The sequence below is a fragment of the Triturus cristatus genome, chromosome 12 (assembly GCF_964204655.1).
Source record: "Triturus cristatus chromosome 12, aTriCri1.1, whole genome shotgun sequence".
NCBI lineage: Eukaryota > Metazoa > Chordata > Amphibia > Caudata > Salamandridae > Triturus > Triturus cristatus.
This window is the reverse complement of record NC_140595.1, coordinates 598,478,161-598,499,401: the sequence shown is the minus strand read 5'-3', so window position 1 is coordinate 598,499,401 and position 21,241 is coordinate 598,478,161.

Here is a 21,241-nt window from a genome sequence, read left to right as displayed (position 1 = left end):
CAATCTGCCATCTGAGATGGTAAGAAAAACTATCTGGGGTCCACAGAACTGGGGGCTGCACAATGCCAGTTCGGTCCCACCCAATCTTCAACAAAAATCCTAGACTAGAATTACACCTCAAGCACCCGGTGCAGACTAAGTTACTAAAAAAAAGCTTTCCTCAATGGTGGTGCAAAGTTCACACCTACTCTGGTTAGAGTGAATTTTTGAAAGACACAGCCATAGGTTGACACTGCAGCTCCAACTTTCACTGATGATGCACTGGCCTCTCTTTGAAGAGGGGGAAAGGCATCCCCTTCAGATGGATGCAGTGTGTTACTGCTCACAAGTGAAGAAGGGTGCCTCCAGGGCCCCTGGGAACTCTGTGCCTCCTTCCTAGAGGGCACCAATGAGGCAGACTCACTGCAAACCACCACTATATGACATGCAGTCAGCATGCCTCATTTGCCTCTGCACCTTCGTCTATAAGATGGTGCAGGTACTAAGGCAAAATATTCTCTCATTTGCATGAGACCAAGACAAAAGAGGAAATGCCCATTGTGATTGGTCGATGCAATGTGTGCACTTGTACACTTCCATATTGTAGACTGTGTTACGCAAGCATCTGAGGCCCTTCTATTACAACAAAGTGCCCCGGGAGGCCAAGAAGTAGGCGCAAATGCCGGTTGCCCCACAAAAGCACTTTCATTAATATGGTATTTGCTGTTGAGTTCTGTTTCTGCCTTCTTACACTCCCAAACCTGATTTGAGACCCCAGGGCGGCAAAAAGACTGGGGTCTAGGGGTGTGGAAGGGAACCCCAATCCAAGACGAGACAGCCACTTCCCCATTCTCTTTGTATTACTAAAAATTGTAACCCTGTTGTCTAGTGTCTTTTGCCCCCTGGGAGGGTGAAATCCCCAAACTCCCCAATCTGCCTCCCATGATATGGGGGGCAGAAAGACTGTTTAGGTTCTATGGGTTGTGGATGTGGCACAATGAAAGGATAGGTCTTCCCCCACTCCATTCAGTGTTTATTAATACAAAATTATATCTCTGGTGTCTAGTCTGCTTTATGCTCTTTTCTCTCCTGGGCAGAGCCAATTGAAGGGGACACTCACAATTCGACAACTGTTTGGTTTTATAGTGGGGAACAAATTCCAGTATCAGAACGGACCATCCCCCACCCCTCCCTTCTATTTTTATTATTTACAATTGAATCTCTGATGTCTAGGGTGCTTTCTGCTCCCACCGGTTAACCAAGGTTGGTGGTAAACCCACCAATCTGTCCCCAGGGGGCAGAAAGACTGTTCGGGGTCTAGAGAGGGGGATGCAGCCTTAGATCAGAGCAGGTTAGCACATACTCTCGTCTGTTTTAAAAAAAAATCGAATTATTGGTTCCTAGTGTGCTGTCTGGCTACGGGGAGCTAGAAAGACTGTATGTGCACTAGCTGTGGGGAATATGGCCTGATGTCAGGACAGGCTGGTCCCCGTCCTATTCTGTTTCTAAAAATAGTCATACCCTGGTACCTTTTCGGCCTTCCTGAGTGGACAGATTGGGGGTAATCACATCCACCTCCCCCCAGGGGGGACAGAAAGGCTATGCAGGCACTAAGGTTTGGGGTTGCTGCCTGATTTGAGAAAGGGACGACCGATGTGAGGAGGGGCCAGGCTATCCCTTGTGCCTCATGGGCATTCTGCCCCCTGCGGTGAACACATGGGGGTAAACCCCCATCTGGGGAGGGGAGGGCAAAAAGAAAAGGCTTCCCTAGAGGCTAGAGCTCTGTCTTCCCAACTGGGTGGACAGATTGGGACTCAAACCCTAATAGTCGCCCTCTACAGGAAGGCAGAAATACTGTATTAAGCCCCACTTAAAGCCGTATCTGGTGCCATTCTGTGGCGATCCCCATGCAGGGATCCACTAGGAAACGGTATCATTGAAAAGGGCAGAATCTCCTTTAGTTTTAAAACGTAATGTTCATGTTCTCCACACTACAGAAGCATTTTAGACATGAACATCATGTACCCCTCACTAAAGGGGCTAGGAATGGATTGTTATTACACTGGGATATTGGCTATAGTAAGGGTTACCTGGAAACTCACACATTAGCGTAACAGGCTACAATGGTGGTATTGGTACCTAGTATGACAAACCTTTGGGGTCGAAAGTTTGTACTGGGATAGTCCTTGTTTCTTTTCTTTATACCTATTTTTATTGTTTTAATTGGCAGCATGAAATTAAAGACACATGGCATGCAGCGAATGGGATTACTGGATTAGCTGCTGTGTTACATTCATGCATGACATCATTACACAACACTTGCCAGATTAGGGTATGTTTCATAATTCGGACTGAATCATGAAAATTATCCCAAAAGGGTGCCTAAAACTTTTTGTATTTCTTGATGCAGCCTTTTTCCGTGTACAGTGTTTCCTCTGCTGCAGCGCAGATATCCATACCCTTCAATCCAACCTTAACCCAACATGCAAAGTCTTACTAAGCGACTAAGACACCTATGGCCGCCAAACTGCAAGAACTCTGGAGACCCTCCCTACTCTACAGTATGCTGAGTATGGCCAGCTTGGGGTTGAGATCAATGGGTTATCGCACCACTTCCTTCGGCGTTCAATTTATTCGTTTGCAATTATTTTTTACATCCGGGCATTCCCACAGAGTGCGCAGAAAGGCGCTACGCCTACAGTTTGAGTTTTGTAATTCATTCTGTGAAAGTATTTGAACTATATACATCTGAGGCGTGAGGGAATGGCCTGCACACGTGCAGCCATTCCCTTAGCCTCTGTACCACTCCTCGTCATCCAGTGGCCTTAGCTCCTTTCCCACCTGTCTTGTAATTCCTTTAAAGAGTCAGACGAGTTGAAAAGACCTGTGAATTCTGGGGTTGCCCCTTCTCCCCGACAGTTCCATTATGAGCGTGAGCTCTAAGGGATTGAATTCGGGAACAGCTACTGTATTTTTCTAGAACATGCATCAGCTGTAGGTACCAGATAAATTGCGGCAGTTTGGTGTTCGATCGACTTAATGTGACTAGGAGCTCAAGTGTCACCCAGTGTGGAAATACTGAATAGATTCCACAAACAAAATCTCACCATATGTGCAAGCCAAGTGGCCTGCCACAGAGGAGTAGGTGTTTTCGCCACCTGGTGTGCTTCAGGGCATTATGCCAACAGTGCATGTGGTTCTTAGTCATGGGTGGTAAGGTCCGTATAGCATGGCGAAGAGACTGAGACCCTCTCCATGAGCTCGAGCTCCAGTCTTATCACAGAGTCTTTTCTCTGATAACAACCAGTCATTGATGGGGATTAACTCAGAGGGCCAGTAGTAGATACTCCGAGCCCACTGTCATGCGGAGCCTGAGCACATTTTTGGGTGGGAGACTCTAGGGATGCCACCCTTCCATTGGAACTTTTTGCCTAAGGCCTGCACCTCAGTGAAGAATTTGGGATTATTCTGGTATGGGTAGTGTTGGAGGGCATAAAACGCAACCATTTTAAAGAGTGTACTTCTTTCCCTTATGAACTTTGAAACTACCACCCACCTCTCCAAATCTCGCTTTGTTTACTGAAGCAGAAGTACAGTATTTAAGTTCCAACACTGACATGGTTCAGTAGTCACTTGCATTCCTAGGTACTTGAAGTGCTCTGCTGAAATACAATAAATACATAGTTGAAATTGCGCTTCAAGGGGTGGGAAGTCACCCCTTACTCAGACATATATCGACTTTTCCTCATTTGACTTTAAGACCAGATACCTCTGTATAGATGTGTATGATTCGGTTTAGTCTGGGGATGGTTTGCTCTGGTTACCTTACAAACAGCAGAATGTCGTTGGCATAGGGTAGAAAGATACTATGTCTCCATGTCTACGCTTTCACCAAAAACCAGTGACTTGGGCTTCTCCGGGATTAATTCCTGAGTGCTTTCACAACTAGCCCGAACAGGAGAAGAGAGAGTGGGCAACTCTGTTTAAGAAAGGGAGGGGCAAGGACCCTATTAACTATGACCTGAGCTTATGGCGCAGTGTAAAGGATGGAAACCTATTTAAAAAATAGAGGGCTAAACTTCATCTTTTCAAAAATTTGATGTATGAACGGCCAATGAACCAAGTCAAAGGACTTTCTGATGTCAACGAGCATCAATGCACTCGTGCCCTGGAGCTCTTTAGCTCTAGCGAGACCCACATGTAGTCTTCTCATGCTGTTGTGGGTACTACGCCCGACATGAAGCCATTTTCATCTTAGTGGCTTAAGGTATATGTATTATTTTGGCCCAGTAGGGCACTAATTTAGGGAATTATCCTGCTTTGAAATCAAATAAATGGTGGTACCATGGAGGACGTGGGAAAGAGTGCCTGTGAACAAAGTTTCATCAAACATCATCTGCAGGTTGGGGGGCTATCATAGAGGTATTTAATTCAAGGAACCCTACTTGAAGTCATTTTTGACCCGGGGTCTTGCTGGAGGACTTCTCGATAATAGCCTGCAGTATTTCCTCAGTCGTAATGGGGAAAGCTAATTCAAGAATTTCAACATGTGAGAAAAAAAAAATGAGCCAGTCATTTGAAATAGGAATGTTTGATTTCTGCCTGAGTTGGTTTAATTTCCATATAATGTCCGGTTGTAGGAGGCAAATGCTTCAACTACTTTAGCTGTGTTGTTTAAGGGTTTCCCATTGGTGTCTGGGACTGTAGAATTGATTCCAATTTCTGATTCTTTGTTGGCTAACCAGTAGGGCAATTCTCAGATCTCATGTTGCAATATTTTTCATACAGCGGTGGTTGCTGCCAATCTGACCGGGTGGGGGGAGGGGGCTGGGGTGGGGGGGTGGTGGTGGAAATGTGCCTTTTAATGAGCACACCGGTGCAGGGGTTACCCTTCTCTGTCCACCTTACACCAACAAAATAGAGATTGGTACTGAAGCTGGAATTCAAATAACAAGTTTATCAAGTGCTGCCTGAGGTAGTACATTGAAGTCACAGAACACAGGTCTTATATACAGCTTTTTGTGCACTGGTAAGCATGTAGATACAAATAGAAGGTACAGGCCTACATAGGAATAGTTACCGACAAACATGGGCAAATGGGAGATCACTTAGTCAGCAAAGTGGGAGGGGAAGCAGTAGTGCTTATGGCAGCTGTAAGAGATTGACAGTTGAGTCTGAGACCAGGTGTTGGCAGCTACAAACTCTTAGCATGCATATTGCTTTTAGCTGAGTCAGGAAGTCAACTAAAATAGACAGCATAGGCAGGTAAAAAGACGAGCAGCAGAGGATGGCTTATGGTAACGGAAATTATTTCAGATTTCCACAGACGACCCTTTTAGCATATGCTGAAGACATTTTCTTATGCTTTTGAGGGAATACGAAAGATTTAGTTTACATAGATCTGCATCATTTCATTAATGTCTTGATCACTTGCTAGTCGGGCATTTGCATTCTTAACATTTCGTTTAGTCGGTGTACACAAGGTACAAGTAGAAACACAAAGGGAACAAAGGTAGGACATTCTATTCTTCTGTTCATGATAAGGAAGAGTAAAATAATAGTGTTCCATAGGGACAGGAGTAGTAGCAGTCAGTATATTTAGGACAGAAGCTACTTCCTCTACAATTCATGTTATTATAGCAACAATAACAACAGTAAAAATAAGTCCAGTAACAATCATTGTTCTTTTGCTACAAACTCTTGCAGCAGTAGGTTTCTTCTTAGGCATATTCATTTAATCGACAAACAACAAAACAGATGGTGCCCTAAGGTCCTGGGCAGGCGTTGGTTTCTTCACTAACATTGAGATGAATAGTCACTAATAGACTACCCCCCTTTGAAGTCAGTCTTTAACCACCCAGGACAGTGGCTCAAAAGTCTTTTTCAGCAACAAAGTGTCTTTCTTCCTGGGTCGCAGCTGATACGGGATGTACCAGTAATCGTGTGGTCTGGGAAGACTTCTTCAGATCCTTCAGGTGACGTGGCTTGTCCTTTCTCGGTGACCAGGATATCGCGGTGATCTGCCAACGCAGCTGGGCTCACTAGGTCTTGCAACACTTTTCTGCAGTGTGTCGCAGAGACCCAGTTTTTCCGGTTTGTCACTCGAACTGTAGTCCTGGTAGCCAATAGTACCTGCACCGGTCCTCGGTGCTAGGGAGCGGGTTCTCTGTAAGGACTTGATTACCACGTAATCGCCAGGGCGCAAGCAGTGGCCCTCACCTTGCGACCTGTCTGGAAGAGTCTCCCGAACCTGTTGATAATTGGAAGACAAACTGTCAGTCAACTGAGACAAATAGTCATTCATCAATACATAGGGTACATCATGTATAGGGCGTGGCTTAGGAATCCCCCAAATATTCATTGGCCTTCCAAAAAACCACCTCATACGGTGTGAGGCCAGATCGTGTATGTGGTATCGATCTAATGGATAGCAATGCTAAAGACAGTGCATCAGACCATTTCAAAGATGTGGAAGCCTGTATCTTGGCCAATTTAAATTTTAGGGTAGAGTTGTAACTTTCCACTAGCCCTGCTGATTGTGGGTGAAAAGCAGCATGCAACTTCTGCTTAGTTCCCAACCCTTTCATGAGATACTCAACAACTTGACCAATAAAATGGGATCTGTTGTCACTCCACGAAATTCGGAAAATGCCGAATCGGGGAAAGAACTTCTTTAGGAGCACCTTTGCTATAGTAAGAGCTGTATTATCTTTTGTAGCGTATGCCTCCACCCATTTACTAAAGGCACAAACAACTACCAAGACATACTTTAGGTTGTTACAACGCTCAAACTGGATGTAATCCATTTGCAGGACCTCAAAAGGTGCAGTAGGTATTGCAAACCCTCCTGTTGGACTTCATGTTCCCTTTCCAGGATTATACTGGAGACAGATCAGACAGGACTGGACTATTTTCTTAGCCATACCGACAATCTCTGGATGATCCCAAACTTGCATAAGTTGCTTTGCTATTGAGGATGCTCCAACATGTGCCGGCCCATGTGCCATGTGAATCATGGGGTGTAAATAGGCTGTGGGTAACTTCCATTTTGTCATTTCTTTATTCCTCCAACAGCCCTCATCATCCAATGTTCCCTCGGACCATTGGTCTAATTCATCAACAAAGGCATTTTGCATGTCCAGCACCCAATATTCCCTCTAATTTTTTTCCTCTTTGTGCGGCAGCGTATGGTCTCTGTGCGCTGCAGCCAAAGTTATGTGCGCCAGGAACCAGACCACGTGTGTGGGTGCAGCGTCTAAAGAAAGGGGCGCGTCCAACATTAAAGTGAAAGTGCCTATGGGGCATGATACACAAAGTGTAATAAAAAGAAAGAAAGAAAGCTTTTGTGGCGCAGCCACTAAAGTGAAAGCGGTTGCGCTGTAAATTAAATAAATAAATAAGTTCAGCTGCTCAAGTGAAAGCAGACCGCGCTGTAAATTAAAGAAATAAGCACGGCCACGGTAGTTAAAGCGGACTGCGCTAGAAATGAAAAAATACATGAGTAAATGACATAATATAAAAGGTGGCGGCGTGCTGCAACATCCTAGGTGGAATAGGGAAGATCATTAAAGAAAACAGTGCTCACCCACTAGATAAAGCAGACCGTGTAACAACACAAATAAAAAGTCCAGTCGTTATGAGAGGATACAAATGCAGACAAGGCAGTACCAAGGAGGGACTACTAAGCCTATTCACAAATGAAAAGCAATGATTTCGAAAGGACAGTAACAAGAGTCAATTAAAAAGATGGGTGGGAAATGGGTAGAGCTTCTATGCCATACCTCAACCATGCCTCGCAGAGCAGCACATGCGCTGCCCAGGCTCGAACTAAAAACAAACAGGCGCTTGGCCTAAAATGATACGGCGCTGTGTGAAGAAAACATGCACAAGCGCCAGTTGGGCCCCCAGGGCACTGTATCTAGTATGACCCCCGGATGGTTACTTTTAAAGGGCGGAGGAGCATCGCCCCACCTGCGGTGACTCTCCCCCACCCTCTAGACCATACCATTGTTACTACTTTATAATTATCACAGGCAGTCAGGCACGTGCAAGCTGTTCTAGTGGCGAGTGTCAGAGTTTCAGGGTGGTCAGACTGGCAGCAGCAGGATCAAAGTGATTTTTGAAGCTGGCTGCCCAGTGCGGTAATATCATTTTCTAAATATTATGTGACCTTAGTGGCTTCCTCCATCTATGAGAGAGCTGAATACTATATTATGATGTAAACACATTGCTGAATAGATTGTTCTTTTTCCCCAAAAAATTTGACACTCTGATGGATGATGTTCTATGTTTTCTTGATAGGTTTCGTCTGTGTTGTCCCACACGCCTCCCATCACCTTTGCCCTGATGAAGGTATAGCTCTTTTCGGGCAAAACATCGAAACGTGCGTTGGCTTTTACCCCCTCGTGCTTACCAGAAGATTCCACATGCCCCTATGAACTGGGAATGCACGAATCTGTAATTTGTCCAAATCTACATATTGCGGATGTTAATTTTAAATCCTACTGGAAATTAATTTGTACTATTGATGTATATATGTCTGTCTTCGTTTTTTCGTATGAGTATGTTGTCTGATTGAGCTGTCCATGTGTGGGATTATTTGTATAGATGTAAAAATTGGAGTATTTGTTATACTATTTATTTTCTTATGCAAATATCATTATCTGGTCTACTGCCATTGCCATAAATTTTGAATTCTCATATCTCTCTGTTTTTCTTTTTCTTTTCCGAATCTGTTCTGGCCCAGTTTTCTTTTCCATTAATCCGACCCATTTGTGGGCGCAATGTAAATCAATTTAGTGTAGACAGTGGGGTTTGTTCTCTTCGTTTGACTTCTATTTTTCCCTATGTCCCCTGTCTACCCATCCTGCCTTTAGGGACCCCCCTTCTTTAGACATTTGTCTTCTTCACAGCCCAAAGCTGTGGGGGGTTTTTCTTGAACCTGCATTGGTTGACTTGCCTCATGTACTAATTTTGACGTGGTGCACCCTATTCGTCCTCCTTTCCTGTATAGGTAATAAGCACCCTGCACATCCTACCTAGCCCCTTAGCTTGATTCTACCGAGGAGGTTTCCATTCTCCCCCTCTCTTCATTCTCTTTCTCTTTCTTTTTTTTTCATTCATCCCTCCCTCATTCCTGAAAAACAAACATGGAAAGCATTAAAACATTCGGTTTCTCTGATGAAGACTTTGCACGAATGATTGGAACTACCCCTGATAGCAATAAACAATTCTCGCTATCCAAGGGTCTTGAAGAACAATGGACTAAACTCTTGAATCTTAAAAAGAAATCTAAACGCACGGAGGCACATGCCAATTTTATGCTGGAGTATCTTAAGGCTGGTACCATCCCCATAGGCCTCCGGGTTCGCAACATCCCGGGCCTTTTTGTTGAGCTTAGACTTTTTTTGGAAAAGTGGGCCTTAATATCTAACAGGTGCTCCAGAGATTGGATGATGTTGATAATTGAAACTGCTAGAGAGGTTCTCTCCATTCTCAATAAAGAAATTGAAGAAATGGAAGAAAAACTTAAACGAGATAATGCTGTTGAAATAGGAAAAAGCAAATTGGAAGAGATTTCAATCGAACTTGACTCTTTCTCGGAGTATCTTTTAAAGAGAAAGACTGACAAGTTCAAAAAAGACATCAGATTGTTCTCCCAAGAGCGAGCATATCCATATCTGACTCCTAACTTCTACACGAATACAGAGGAAGCTTATCCTAACTATTCTAACCACTCTAGCAATAGTAGATGGAACAACAGACGGGTTGTCACGTTCTCTGATACCACGGATTCAGATAACGAGGAATCTACCAACTACAATCCCAACTATAACCCTAATTATAACCCGGCATATCAATCCAGACAAGAGAATTTCAACAGAACCTCTCCATCGAATCGTTTTTTAGGGAACCGCAGAGGCAATTTCCGCCCCAGGAATCGGAACCCAAGACAGAGGGGTTTCCGTCAGGATCCAGTACAGCCCCAGATGTACATACAAACGAGACAACAACAATATTGGAAAACATAAACAACATCCCTGTTTTCAATTTGTCGCTTAAAACCATAAATCCTGAGACATCCAATCTATTAGCTAGAGGACTCTCTTTTGTTCCATCTGCCAATCTCAACAAGTTTGAACTCATCAAGGACATTTACTCTTTTTTTCGTAAAATCAGACTGAAAAAATTCTTCCAGATCAGACCCCCTGCTGATAACAACGATAATCAATCTGGACTCAGACCCCCCTCCGATTTCACCCCCCCCGTTGGACTCGCTGGGGCCTGAAGTCCTTATCTTTGAGAAGGCTGTCCTGACCAGAATCCAACAAACGTTGAAATATGTCCCCAAGCCCACTCCTAACCTTCCTAAAGAACAGAATGATGCTCTCTGTATGCTAAGAGACAATAAACAACTCACCATCAAACCCTGTGACAAGGGTGGGGGGATTGTCATCTTTGACACTCCCACATACATTGATAAAATGAGCAATCTCTTATCAGTCGTCAAACATTACAAACGCATCAGAACTAACCCTGAACCTGCACTGAAACATCGTATCTTGATCATGGTACACAATGCTGTTGACGAGGGATATCTGTGTACTAAGGAAGCTGAGTTTCTTACCCCCCTCCACACCCGACTACCCATTATCTATGGGGTGCCCAAGACCCACAAGAACGTGTCCGATCCCCCCCTAAGACCGATTGTCTCCACCATTGGGGCGGCCACGGAGCCTCTCTCAAAATATGTTGACCATTTTCTAAAACCGTTGGTTGCCAATCTGGATTCGTATGTTAAGGATACCGGCCACTTTATCGCCAAGATTGAAAACCTTGACTACCATAGTGACAGGGAACTCCTTGTCACTATGGACGTCGAATCCCTATACACGAACATCCCTCAAGAAGGAGCCCTATCGGTCATCCAAGACATTTTAAAATCGGAACCGGAGATCACCAACGCTCCCTTTATCCTCCAATGTCTGAAAATCATTCTTGGCGAGAACTATTTTGAATTCAACAACGAATACTATCAACAAATCCAGGGAGTCAGCATGGGGGCAGCCTGTGCCCCTAGTGCCGGATGTCTATACATGGGGATGTTTGAAAGAATCAACATCTATAACAATATTGCCCCCTTTTTTGAAAATGTTTTCGCCTGGTCCCGTTTTACAGATGATATTTTTTTCATCTGGAAGGGTGACCAGGCTTCCCTGGACGAATTTGTCCAATGGATCAATCTTGCTGATCAAAATCTCAAATTTACTGTTCATTCCAGTAATAGCAGGATTGAATTTCTTGACGTGTGGGTCGAGCACAAAAATAACCATCTATTTGTCTCCCTATTCATCAAACCCACCGCGAGGAACACGCTGCTCCAATTTGACAGCTACCATCCTCGCTGCCAAAGGGAGGGCATTCCCTTCAGTCAATTTCTCCGATTGCAAAGAAATTGTACTGAGATGAAGGACTTTCTCTACCAGGCCGACATCTTGAAAATCAAACTCCTGAACAGGGGCTATCCCCCCAAACTGGTGAAGAATTCCTTTAAAAGAGCCAGGTATTATAACCGTGACTCTATGTTCCAACGAAAGCAAGAAAAAAATATGGATCGATTGGTTTGTGTTACCCGACACTCGAATATCAACCATAAAATTCGCCAAACCATCAACTCTCTTTGGTATCTTCTAAATATGGATGATAATGACCGATTGCCTAAACCTCTCTTTGCGTTCAGAAGGAACAAAAATCTCAGGAACCACCTTGTCTGCGGTAAGATACCAGAACCCCCCTCCCATCTCCGTCAACTGTCTATCACAGGCCTACCTCCTATCACAGGTAACCATCGATGTGGGTCCTGTCAAGCATGTCCCAACGCCTTGGTCAGACAAAATATCAATATCAATAAACAAACTATCGAATTGACGGAAATGACCAACTGTAGAACCTCTAACATCGTTTATGCGATCCTGTGCCCATGTAACCTGACCTACGTCGGCGAGACAGGCAGGGAATGTCGCCTCAGGATGGGCGAACACAAATCCAACATCCGTTTGAAAAAAACAGGGACCCCCCTGGTCTCTCACTGGACTGAACTAGCCCACTCAGAACATGATCTTAAATGGATCATTCTGGAAAAAATACATACCCCTGTGGGCAATGACCCCACGGCCCTCAGAAAAAAGAGGGAAGTCTTCTGGATTTTCTATTTGGATTCTGTCGCCCAGGGCCTCAATGAGATCTGCCCTTGGGAAAATGCCATTACATGAATTGCCTCTCTTTGAATCTTTGAAAATTCCTCTCAGCTGCCTTAGTCCCCTGATCTACCGCCTCCTATGTCTCATGGCTTACCCACCTCAGTAAAGTGGCACATATTGTATTATACATAAAAAAAATGTTTATGAATTTCTCTTATTTCTTCTGTAATGGTCCTCACTTCCTAAACAGCGGTTCAGGAAACTATTGTTTTCGTGAATTATTTTGTTCATTTCAAAATTATTTCCCTTTTTTAGTTTTTTCCCTGCCCTAATGAATACCTCCGGACGGGGATCCGTCCTTTACTCACCTTATCCTTTATAATCTTATGTTTTGGGGAATTTAGTGGTCTGATTCCTTTGAGATATCTCTCTCTTACCCTTTCCACACTTATGGTTAAATACGATTGGATGTTTTTTGCCTTTCTGACGATGTTGAAACTCTATTTGCCTATATAAACGGCGAATACACTGCCTTATTCTCTTGTAATTATACCCTGTTCCAACATGGCTGCATATGCTGATAACGTTCTTTGCGATTCATTCTGAGCCCGTCATTCGTTTCTTGAATTCGCGCCGTCTCGCGAGACCTTTTATCTTTGATCCCGTGATTGGCCGCTTCCACTCTTAAAACCTAGAGTGAACAATCTCAGACGCTTACGGTTTACCAGACCCAGCATCATCGCTACTCGTTTGTTTGAATCCAGCCATTACAGACGGTAAGATAACCTTTATCTTTGCGCCCTAGGCACACGATCCCCTGCCCGTGTATACTATGTCAGGACGTTTGGTTGGACGCTTGTAATCCTGCGCATGCTTCCTACCTTCGAACGCTGTCACCCCGCTGCATTGTTCCTGATCCCGATATGCCACGAACGTCGCTACAGGGATAGCGATTACCTCCTCCCTTCTTGAAATATCTTCTGTGTATTGGCTCCCCTCTGCTGGCCGAGTTTATCTTTTGAAATGGAGTTATATCTTTACCCCCTTCAGATCCTGTCCTGTATGGCCGCACCCTAGATGCCCTCATCTATCACCTGCCCCAGCCCTGATTGCGAATATTAGCCGGCGGTTCATTCAAACGCACGGCTCTCGACCCACGGTGAGCCTCTCTCCCCTGGTAAGTGTTTTACCTAAGATAATGCCTCAGACGCGTAGCAGCTACCGCAGTGTATTTGTGTCATCTGACCCTGCCCGCTATTCTTTTCATGCCTTGACAGGAACAAGCTCTTATTCCGCTTTTGGTGCACCCCGTTGCTGATGTATATATCTTCCCCATACCCACGGGTATCTACCCCCCGCGTCCCATCAACTAGAAGAAACTATTGTGCGAGTAGCCATATATCGACGGTCACCTATGGTAACTTATCGGACCTACCTCGGGGTAAGCTTTATTTTAATATATATCTTCCTACAAATCCCATAATCGTTTCTCTTCCTCTCTCACCGCCCTCCCTTTCTTTCCCTTTTCCCGCTTTTCTTTTCCTCCCCCTTCTACACACCTGATTATCCACCTACCTTTTGGCACTTCCCTCTTGTCATTATTCCTCATTTTTTGTTTATAGAATGATGTGCCTATTCTCCTGATATTTAGGCTGTGTTTCTTCATTATCTCTTGAGAAGAGATCATCCTTAACAACATCTTGTACTGAAAGGTATTGTTTTCCGTATGTTTAACCCTTATTGTGTATACCACCCTTCTTTTCTTCTCCTTTATCCTTGTCCTTCACTCTTTACGGGTGATTGGGCGTGCTATGTATGCACTGTCTTGAAATCATTCTTCCTCACCCTATGGGTCTTTGTATACCCCTTTATCCGACACACTTGTCTTCATAATTATGGATTTTCCTTCTTTCTCTTTCATCTCTTGGGAGCACCCCGGTTCTGTTTATTCACCCTAAGATGTGCATGAGGCTGGGTATTTGTATTATCCTCATTATCCTTCTCTGAACTGGGCCCCCTTGACTCGGATTGTAAATATCATTTTCTAAATATTATGTGACCTTAGTGGCTTCCTCCATCTATGAGAGAGCTGAATACGATATTATGATGAGAACACATTGCTGAATAGATTGTTCTTTTTCCCAAAAAAATTTGACACTCTGATGGATGTGTAATGTTCTATGTTTTCTTGATAGGTTTCGTTTGTGTTGTCCCACACGCCTCCCATCATCTTTGCCCTGATGAAGGTGTAGCCCTTTTCGGGCAAAACACCGAAACGTGCGTTGGCTTTTACCCCCTCGTGCTTACCAGAAGATTCCACATGCCCCTATGAACTGGGACTGCACAAATCTGTAGTTTGTCCAAATCTACATATTGCGAATGTTAATTTTAAATCCTACTGGAAATTAATTTGTACTATTGATGTATATATGTCTGTCTTCGTTTTTTCGTATGAGTATGTTGTCTGATTGAGCTGTCCATGAGTGTTCCATGTGTGGGATTATTTGTATAGATGTAAAAATTGGAGTATTTGTTATACTATTTATTTTCTTATGCAAATATCATTATCTGGTCTACTGCCATTGCAATAAATTTTGAATTCTCATATCTCTCTGTTTTTCTTTTTCTTTTCCGAATCTGTTCTGGCCCTGTTTTCTTTTCCATTAATCCGACCCATTTGTGGGCGCAATGTAAATCAATTTAGTGTAGACAGTGGGGTTTGTTCTCTTCGTTTGACTTCTGTTGTTCCCTATGTCCCCTGTCTACCCATCCTGCCTTTAGGGACCCCCCTTCTTTTGACTTGCCCAGTGCGCATGTCAGAATGGCCGGCCGTCTTGCGACGGCCAGCTAGACATGCGCACTTCACACTGCACAACGCACAGCTGGTGTTAACCTGACGGATATTGCAGGCACAGGGACCTAGGCTCAAAAGGAGCACTAGGTTAGCCTGCTCAAACCAATACTGGGGCTTCTCTCATGCTGAGAGCAGCTGCAGGATTGGTTAGGTTCATGTTGGCACAAAGTCAACGTGAACCACTTTCCGTTTCTTTCCTACCCTGAGCTCGTGCACTATACACCACCTGGGCCTTCGAGGAAAGCAGAGGAGCTGGGGTGAGGAGGAGGAGAAGGAATGGAACCAGGATCTGAAATGGCGATTGTGGGCAGTGAGCGAGGCTGGGAGCAGTTGAGGAGCCAGAAATCGCTGCACTCACAATGCTGCCAGTCTGACTCTGGCCTTCGTATTGCTGGCGTCCTGGGTCTCCCAGACTAAGCTGGAACTTCAAGACAAGTAAGCGCTAATAAAGAAACCGCTGTGTGCTTGCCTTTGTTCTGCTTTGAACTAACCCGAGGTAAGGGGTGGTGCACTGGGGGGCTGTTGATGTCAATGCTCCAAGGTGCATGCTCACTGTGTCTTGTCGCATTAAGCAGTCAACTTGCCCCCCTGGCACGTCCTCACTGAACAGCAGTTAACAAATAAATATGTTTCCCTATTAATGAACTTCAATGTTTGCCCTGCCACTCCCGGCGACGCAAACGATCTCCATAGCTGCCAAGGTTTCAGATTGCTTATGTGTGACATTTTCACAATTTCAGTGTAATTATGAGTGACATTCAACTACTATGAGTGACACTTCCTCGTGAGCAAAAATCAAGCAATTAAGACACTAGAAACATATAAATATCAGAAATTACACTCATTGAGCAACAAGAACTCTAAGAACTGGCACAACCTACTCATATCCTACATGATTTTACACCTCTTTGGACCACTGCAGCTAAGCTGACTCAGAAGGTTTAAGCACACGAAGAAAAAGTCTGGAGCTCAGTGGATAATCAGGCGGGCAAGCAGCTTAGATCCTACCATCACCAGCTACCCTTGGATTGCTGGCAAGATAACACATTACTTGTGCCTAAGTTTAAATACAATTATGCCAATGTTTCTCCAACAACAAGGTGTTGTCTCTGTTTGTGCTCTTGTGTTCTTTTATATGGGTTTGTGTATACATCTGACTGGGACTACAAGTGTGGCCCTGGCTATGGGATAACAGCTCTATGATGGCAGAGCAGGAGTCACCACTGGCAGATGTCTGCATTTGGAGTGTCGGCATGTTAGAGGAGAGAGAATGTTACATTTTTTACAGATTCTTGCTGTTCCCTCTTAAGTCATGTATAAACATAAGAAAATCTAAAATAACAAGTCACTGGGGCAGCTCAGCTTCTTTTACATATGCAAAGTGAACATCCTAGCTATAGGGTTCTCTAGCACTCTGGCTCCTACCGGAGTAAACATCTATATATTGTTTCCGCGCCTCTTACCTGCTCTTATATTTCATGAAACCCCGTAAAATATCTCCACATCTGACCATCCCCCTAATTGACAGTGAAAGCCCTTCCTGACAGTCATCGCCCACTCTGACTGCCGTTCCTGACACAAAAACCAGTCTGAGCCACTGGACTCCATGTGTTTTTGACATTTTCCATCAGATGTTTGCTTAAAAGGTCTTACACCGATATGTCAAGATTCAGTAGGTTTAGGACAAAACCTCCAATCACAGCCCAGTGCTGCCCATTTAGATAGGCGTTGAAATTATCTGCGACCCCTTCCCAAGAGGCCACCATGGCACGTTCTGAAATGTACCAAGAAAAAGACGTGCAGAGTAGGAGGGGAACGGGACAAACGAGAAATGGAGGGATAGAATGAACAAAAAAAAGATGAAAAGCAGTAAAAAAGAAAGGAAAAAGCCAGAAAGAGCACAAAAGAGAGCAATAAAAAACAGTTGAATGAATTAAGTTCTGGCTGAGGAGCACGAGAGTCAGAGATGAGACAGGCAGAAAGGGGAAAGCCAGGCCGAGAGAAGAAGTTGTTTGAAAAGTACAGTCAGTGAGTTGCAGTTTCGCTATTAAGGTTGCATGTGTGGGTTCAGTCAATGGTATGTGCTTTCAAAGCGCTGTTAGGTTACTTAAAAAGCCAGTACTGGCTAGGGAGTCCACATGACATGATCCCAGTCAGTGGCGTGCTCACTTGCTGTTATGTGCTTCTCTGCAGCGCGAGTACACTGCTTTACACTGTAAAGTGACAGGCAGAGGCACAACTAGAGCCAAATTTCGGGGACGGGGAGGCGATTAAAATTTCGGGGGGGGGGGCTTAATTCTTCCAGCAATATGCAGAGTGGAGATGTGTAGGGGCTCTAAGAAGGGGTGAGATAAAGCCTTGTTAACAAGTCAATGGTCTTTTAAAGACCTGTGAAGTACTCTGGTGCGGCTGGCAGCTGAAAAACTGTCTGTGTGTGTGCCCGGGAAGCTGTCTCAGCCCGGACTGACACACACGACGGGAGAGGTGGTGATGGTGGGGGTCGAGGGGGGAGAGACGAGCCCTTTGAGCCCTAAGGGCGTTGCGTGCCTGGACTGTCAGGTGATCCTGTTTCTACCAGCCTACCTGGCGCACGGTTATCTGTATTTGAGGGGGCACTGAAAGGCTGAATGTGCGCGCGTTTGCACGCCCCATGAACATACATGTCTGGAGTGCCATGGCGCCTTCTATCAAGATATCAAACAGTCATCTTTAGGTGAACACCAGATGGTCCAGATGGAGCCCTCCCATGGGCTTTTGATTTTAAATCAAATATAAGCTGGTGGTCTCTTCTTCTGAAGGCATTTACCATGTGTATGTCAAAAGGACTTATTCAAAGATGTAGTTGGGCACCACCATAATCCAACTTCACCAGAAGACGAGACATGATCTAATTTGTTTAGTTTAATTTCCCTGTTGTGTGCAGCTGGTCAAGTATTTGTCAGACTGAACCTATGTAAATTACCAGAATATTCTGGACGGTGTGGAATTATCAAGGGTTCTGGGTGCCGACCTTGTGTCTGACTGTGCGACTGAAACAGGTTCACATGAACTTTGGCAGTGTACAGTGCTTGACTTTCCACCAGACCATGCATAAGTCTCTGTTAGGGTGACCAACTGGCATGGGTGCAAATTCAGGACAGTGAGTGTAAAAATTCAGGACAAAGGGTCAAAATTCAGGTAAAAGGTAAGTTTTATAGACACATCAGAGGAGGTTGCGCAATAGTATATAAGTAAGTAAACAGACAACCACTTAAGTACAAGTGAAAGTAAGTTTATATTAGGTTGAGACAATTGTGCACTTCATGGTTTTTCAGTATGCGCGCAGCTTTAAGCAAATGTGCAGGTCTTTTTTTGGTAACAAAACCGCCCCCACCTTTCCAGCTCCTAGAGAAAACGCCTGATGCCCGGTCCTGCCGGTCCAGCCTTGCTACCACCCTCCAGTGGCGCCCTCATCTTCACATAAAGCCTCTCTCATGTGTATTTAATTTCTTCTATAGTGCTACTCATCCCAAGTATGTGGGGCAGAGTGTTGGAGTGCGTTACAACACACACATATTATATAGAGACAATCACTCATATAAATGTTAAAGTCAATGTATAGGAAATGTTGCTTAAGATAATGAGGCTTACAATGTGTAATCATACTTTCATCCATCATTCAGTCTTTCACCATTCATTCTGTCCTTCCATCTGCGTGCCCATCCATGTCCATATTCAACCATTTACAAACCTATCCATCACGTATCCTTCCATCCATCATTTCACTCATCCATCCCTCCATCCACCCTTTTACTCATCCATCCATTATCCATCAATCCATCCACCCTTTCACCCTATCCATCCGTACACTCATCCATCCACTCTTCCACCCATCCATTCACCCATCCAGCCATCCTTTCACTTACTCATTCATCCACTCAGTCACTCATCCTTCCACCCATTCACCCGTTCAGTCATCCATTTACCCATCCTTCCTTTCTCTCTCAATTCCCCTTTCACTTAGCCATCCATCCTTCCATCCACCCACCCCTCCATCTACTCATCCACTCATGAATCCGTCCATTGAACCTCACTCATTCATCCTTTCACTCATCCATCCTTTCTCTCATCCATCCACCCTTTCACTCATCTATCCATCCTTTTACCCATCTACAAGCCCTTACTTCGACCCTTTCACTCATCCGTCCATCCATTCACCCTTTCACTTATCAATTCATCAATCCACCCTTTCACTTATCAATTCATCGATCAATCCATCATTTCACTCATCAATTCACCCATTCTCTCGTCCATCATCCACCCTTTCACTCATCCATCCATCCATTATTTCACTCATCCATCCAGCCATCCATCCACCCATCCCTTCACTTACTTACTCACTCCCCATTTCACATTAATTATGAGCTGAGCCTTTGTCTGCAGAGTTGCAGACAGAAGAGTCCCATCAAGAACTCCACCCTCACTGTAGTTCCTAAAGCAAAGGGTGGGATGGGGCAGGGTTCACTATGCCCCTGCACATAGATAATCTGAAAAAGAGGAAGGCATGAGTCATGCATGATGCACAGTGCCTGGACGTGGGGCAACTGTGACATGGTGTTATTTCCAGAGCTTTAAGTGCGATGAAAAAACGAGGGGCGTCTCGCCAAAAGGGTGTTCGATATAATTAGGGGCGTGGCTTAAAACACATAAGCTAAAAATCTGTGCTTAGTATAATGTGCCGCCCGACTGGTATTTTTTGTTGCTTCTGTCATTGCATCCAGATATATAATACAACAAGTAACGTTACGCCTAGAACAAGTAACGTTACACCTCCAGCAAGCCAGAACTATTGGCTTTGTCAATGGTTTAGTTGCATAAAATAATACAGCAGCAACCATGGCTTCCTTGTATATAGTTCTGAAAATGCGTCAGTTCTAAAACGATGAGACTTTGAGAGAACTATAATCCTTTCCTTTAAACTTTTCACTGCCTTCCTTTGGTTAACTGGATTCTCACCTAGCAGCAGCATGGGCGTTTTCGCACTTCCATGGGACAGAATGCCCTGCCCTGGACTGAGGCTGGAGGAGGCCACCACATTCTGTGCCAGCCCAGACTGACCCATTGTCATTCTGTATGTGGCAATCAGCCCCACACAGAATGACAATGGGCGGGTGGGGCGGCTCTTGTGCTCAGAGGAGTGCAAAGCGGCCACATCAGGGGCGGAGGCCTTTCACAAGGGAACAGCTCTGTTCCCTAAAAGGCCCAAAATTACGGACATAAGGCGTCCGTAAAAGGGATCCCCATGGACAACGGACGTGAGGTCCAATTTACGGACGGTTGGTCACCCTTGTCTCTGTGCCACCAAATGAGCGCTACGAACAGCCTTTGGGTTTGCATAGTGGTCCATAGACACAATAGTAGTTGTTCCTCCCATCTCTTTCCCACCCCTATCAAATCCGCTAGTAAAAAGCTACACTGGGTGTAATGAACTACAAATCACCTCTTTTTATAGTTTCTTATTGGTTAATTCACATTCGACTTTTCATCAATACTCTTGCTTATCCTCCATCTCACTTTCCTTTATTTACGAAATGCTTTTCTCACTTCAGTCGTTCTCCCCCTGTAACTTTAACCTTTTTACTTTAGTAGTTTACCCAAACACATACACCAGTTGCTCTGTAAATATTTATCATTTATCCCACGGAAGGGCTCCATCTGGACCATCTGGGACCCCCCCCACCACCACCTCCCCCGTCGTATGTGTCAGCCCGGGCTGAGACAGCTTCCCGGGCACACACACAGACAGTTTTTCAGCTGCCAGCCGCACCAGAGTACTTCACAGGTCTTTAAAAGACCATTGACTTGTTACTTTTATTGTATGGTCAGCGGAGATTCAGACATTTCTGCGGGGCAGTCTCCGTTCTGAAAGGTCGCAATGGTGGATATGCTACGTTTAGGAGATGGACAGCTGAGTGGGTGGTCTTTGCGTGGATGACTGATGAACGACGTTAGGCCATCATAATAGGCTGCTTAATTGATTGTCACATCGGTGCTAGTGAATTTGAATGTGCCACGCCGGAATGTCGCAGAGTGAGTGTTACGTTTGTTGACAGCCCAGATCGAGCTGAGCGAGTTAGCCCCCTACTGCAAGCTGCTCTAGGGATCGGCTATGTGTGCGCTTCACATAGGACAGTGCGCGCTCGGGGTGAAAGAGGTGGGCGTGCGCGCA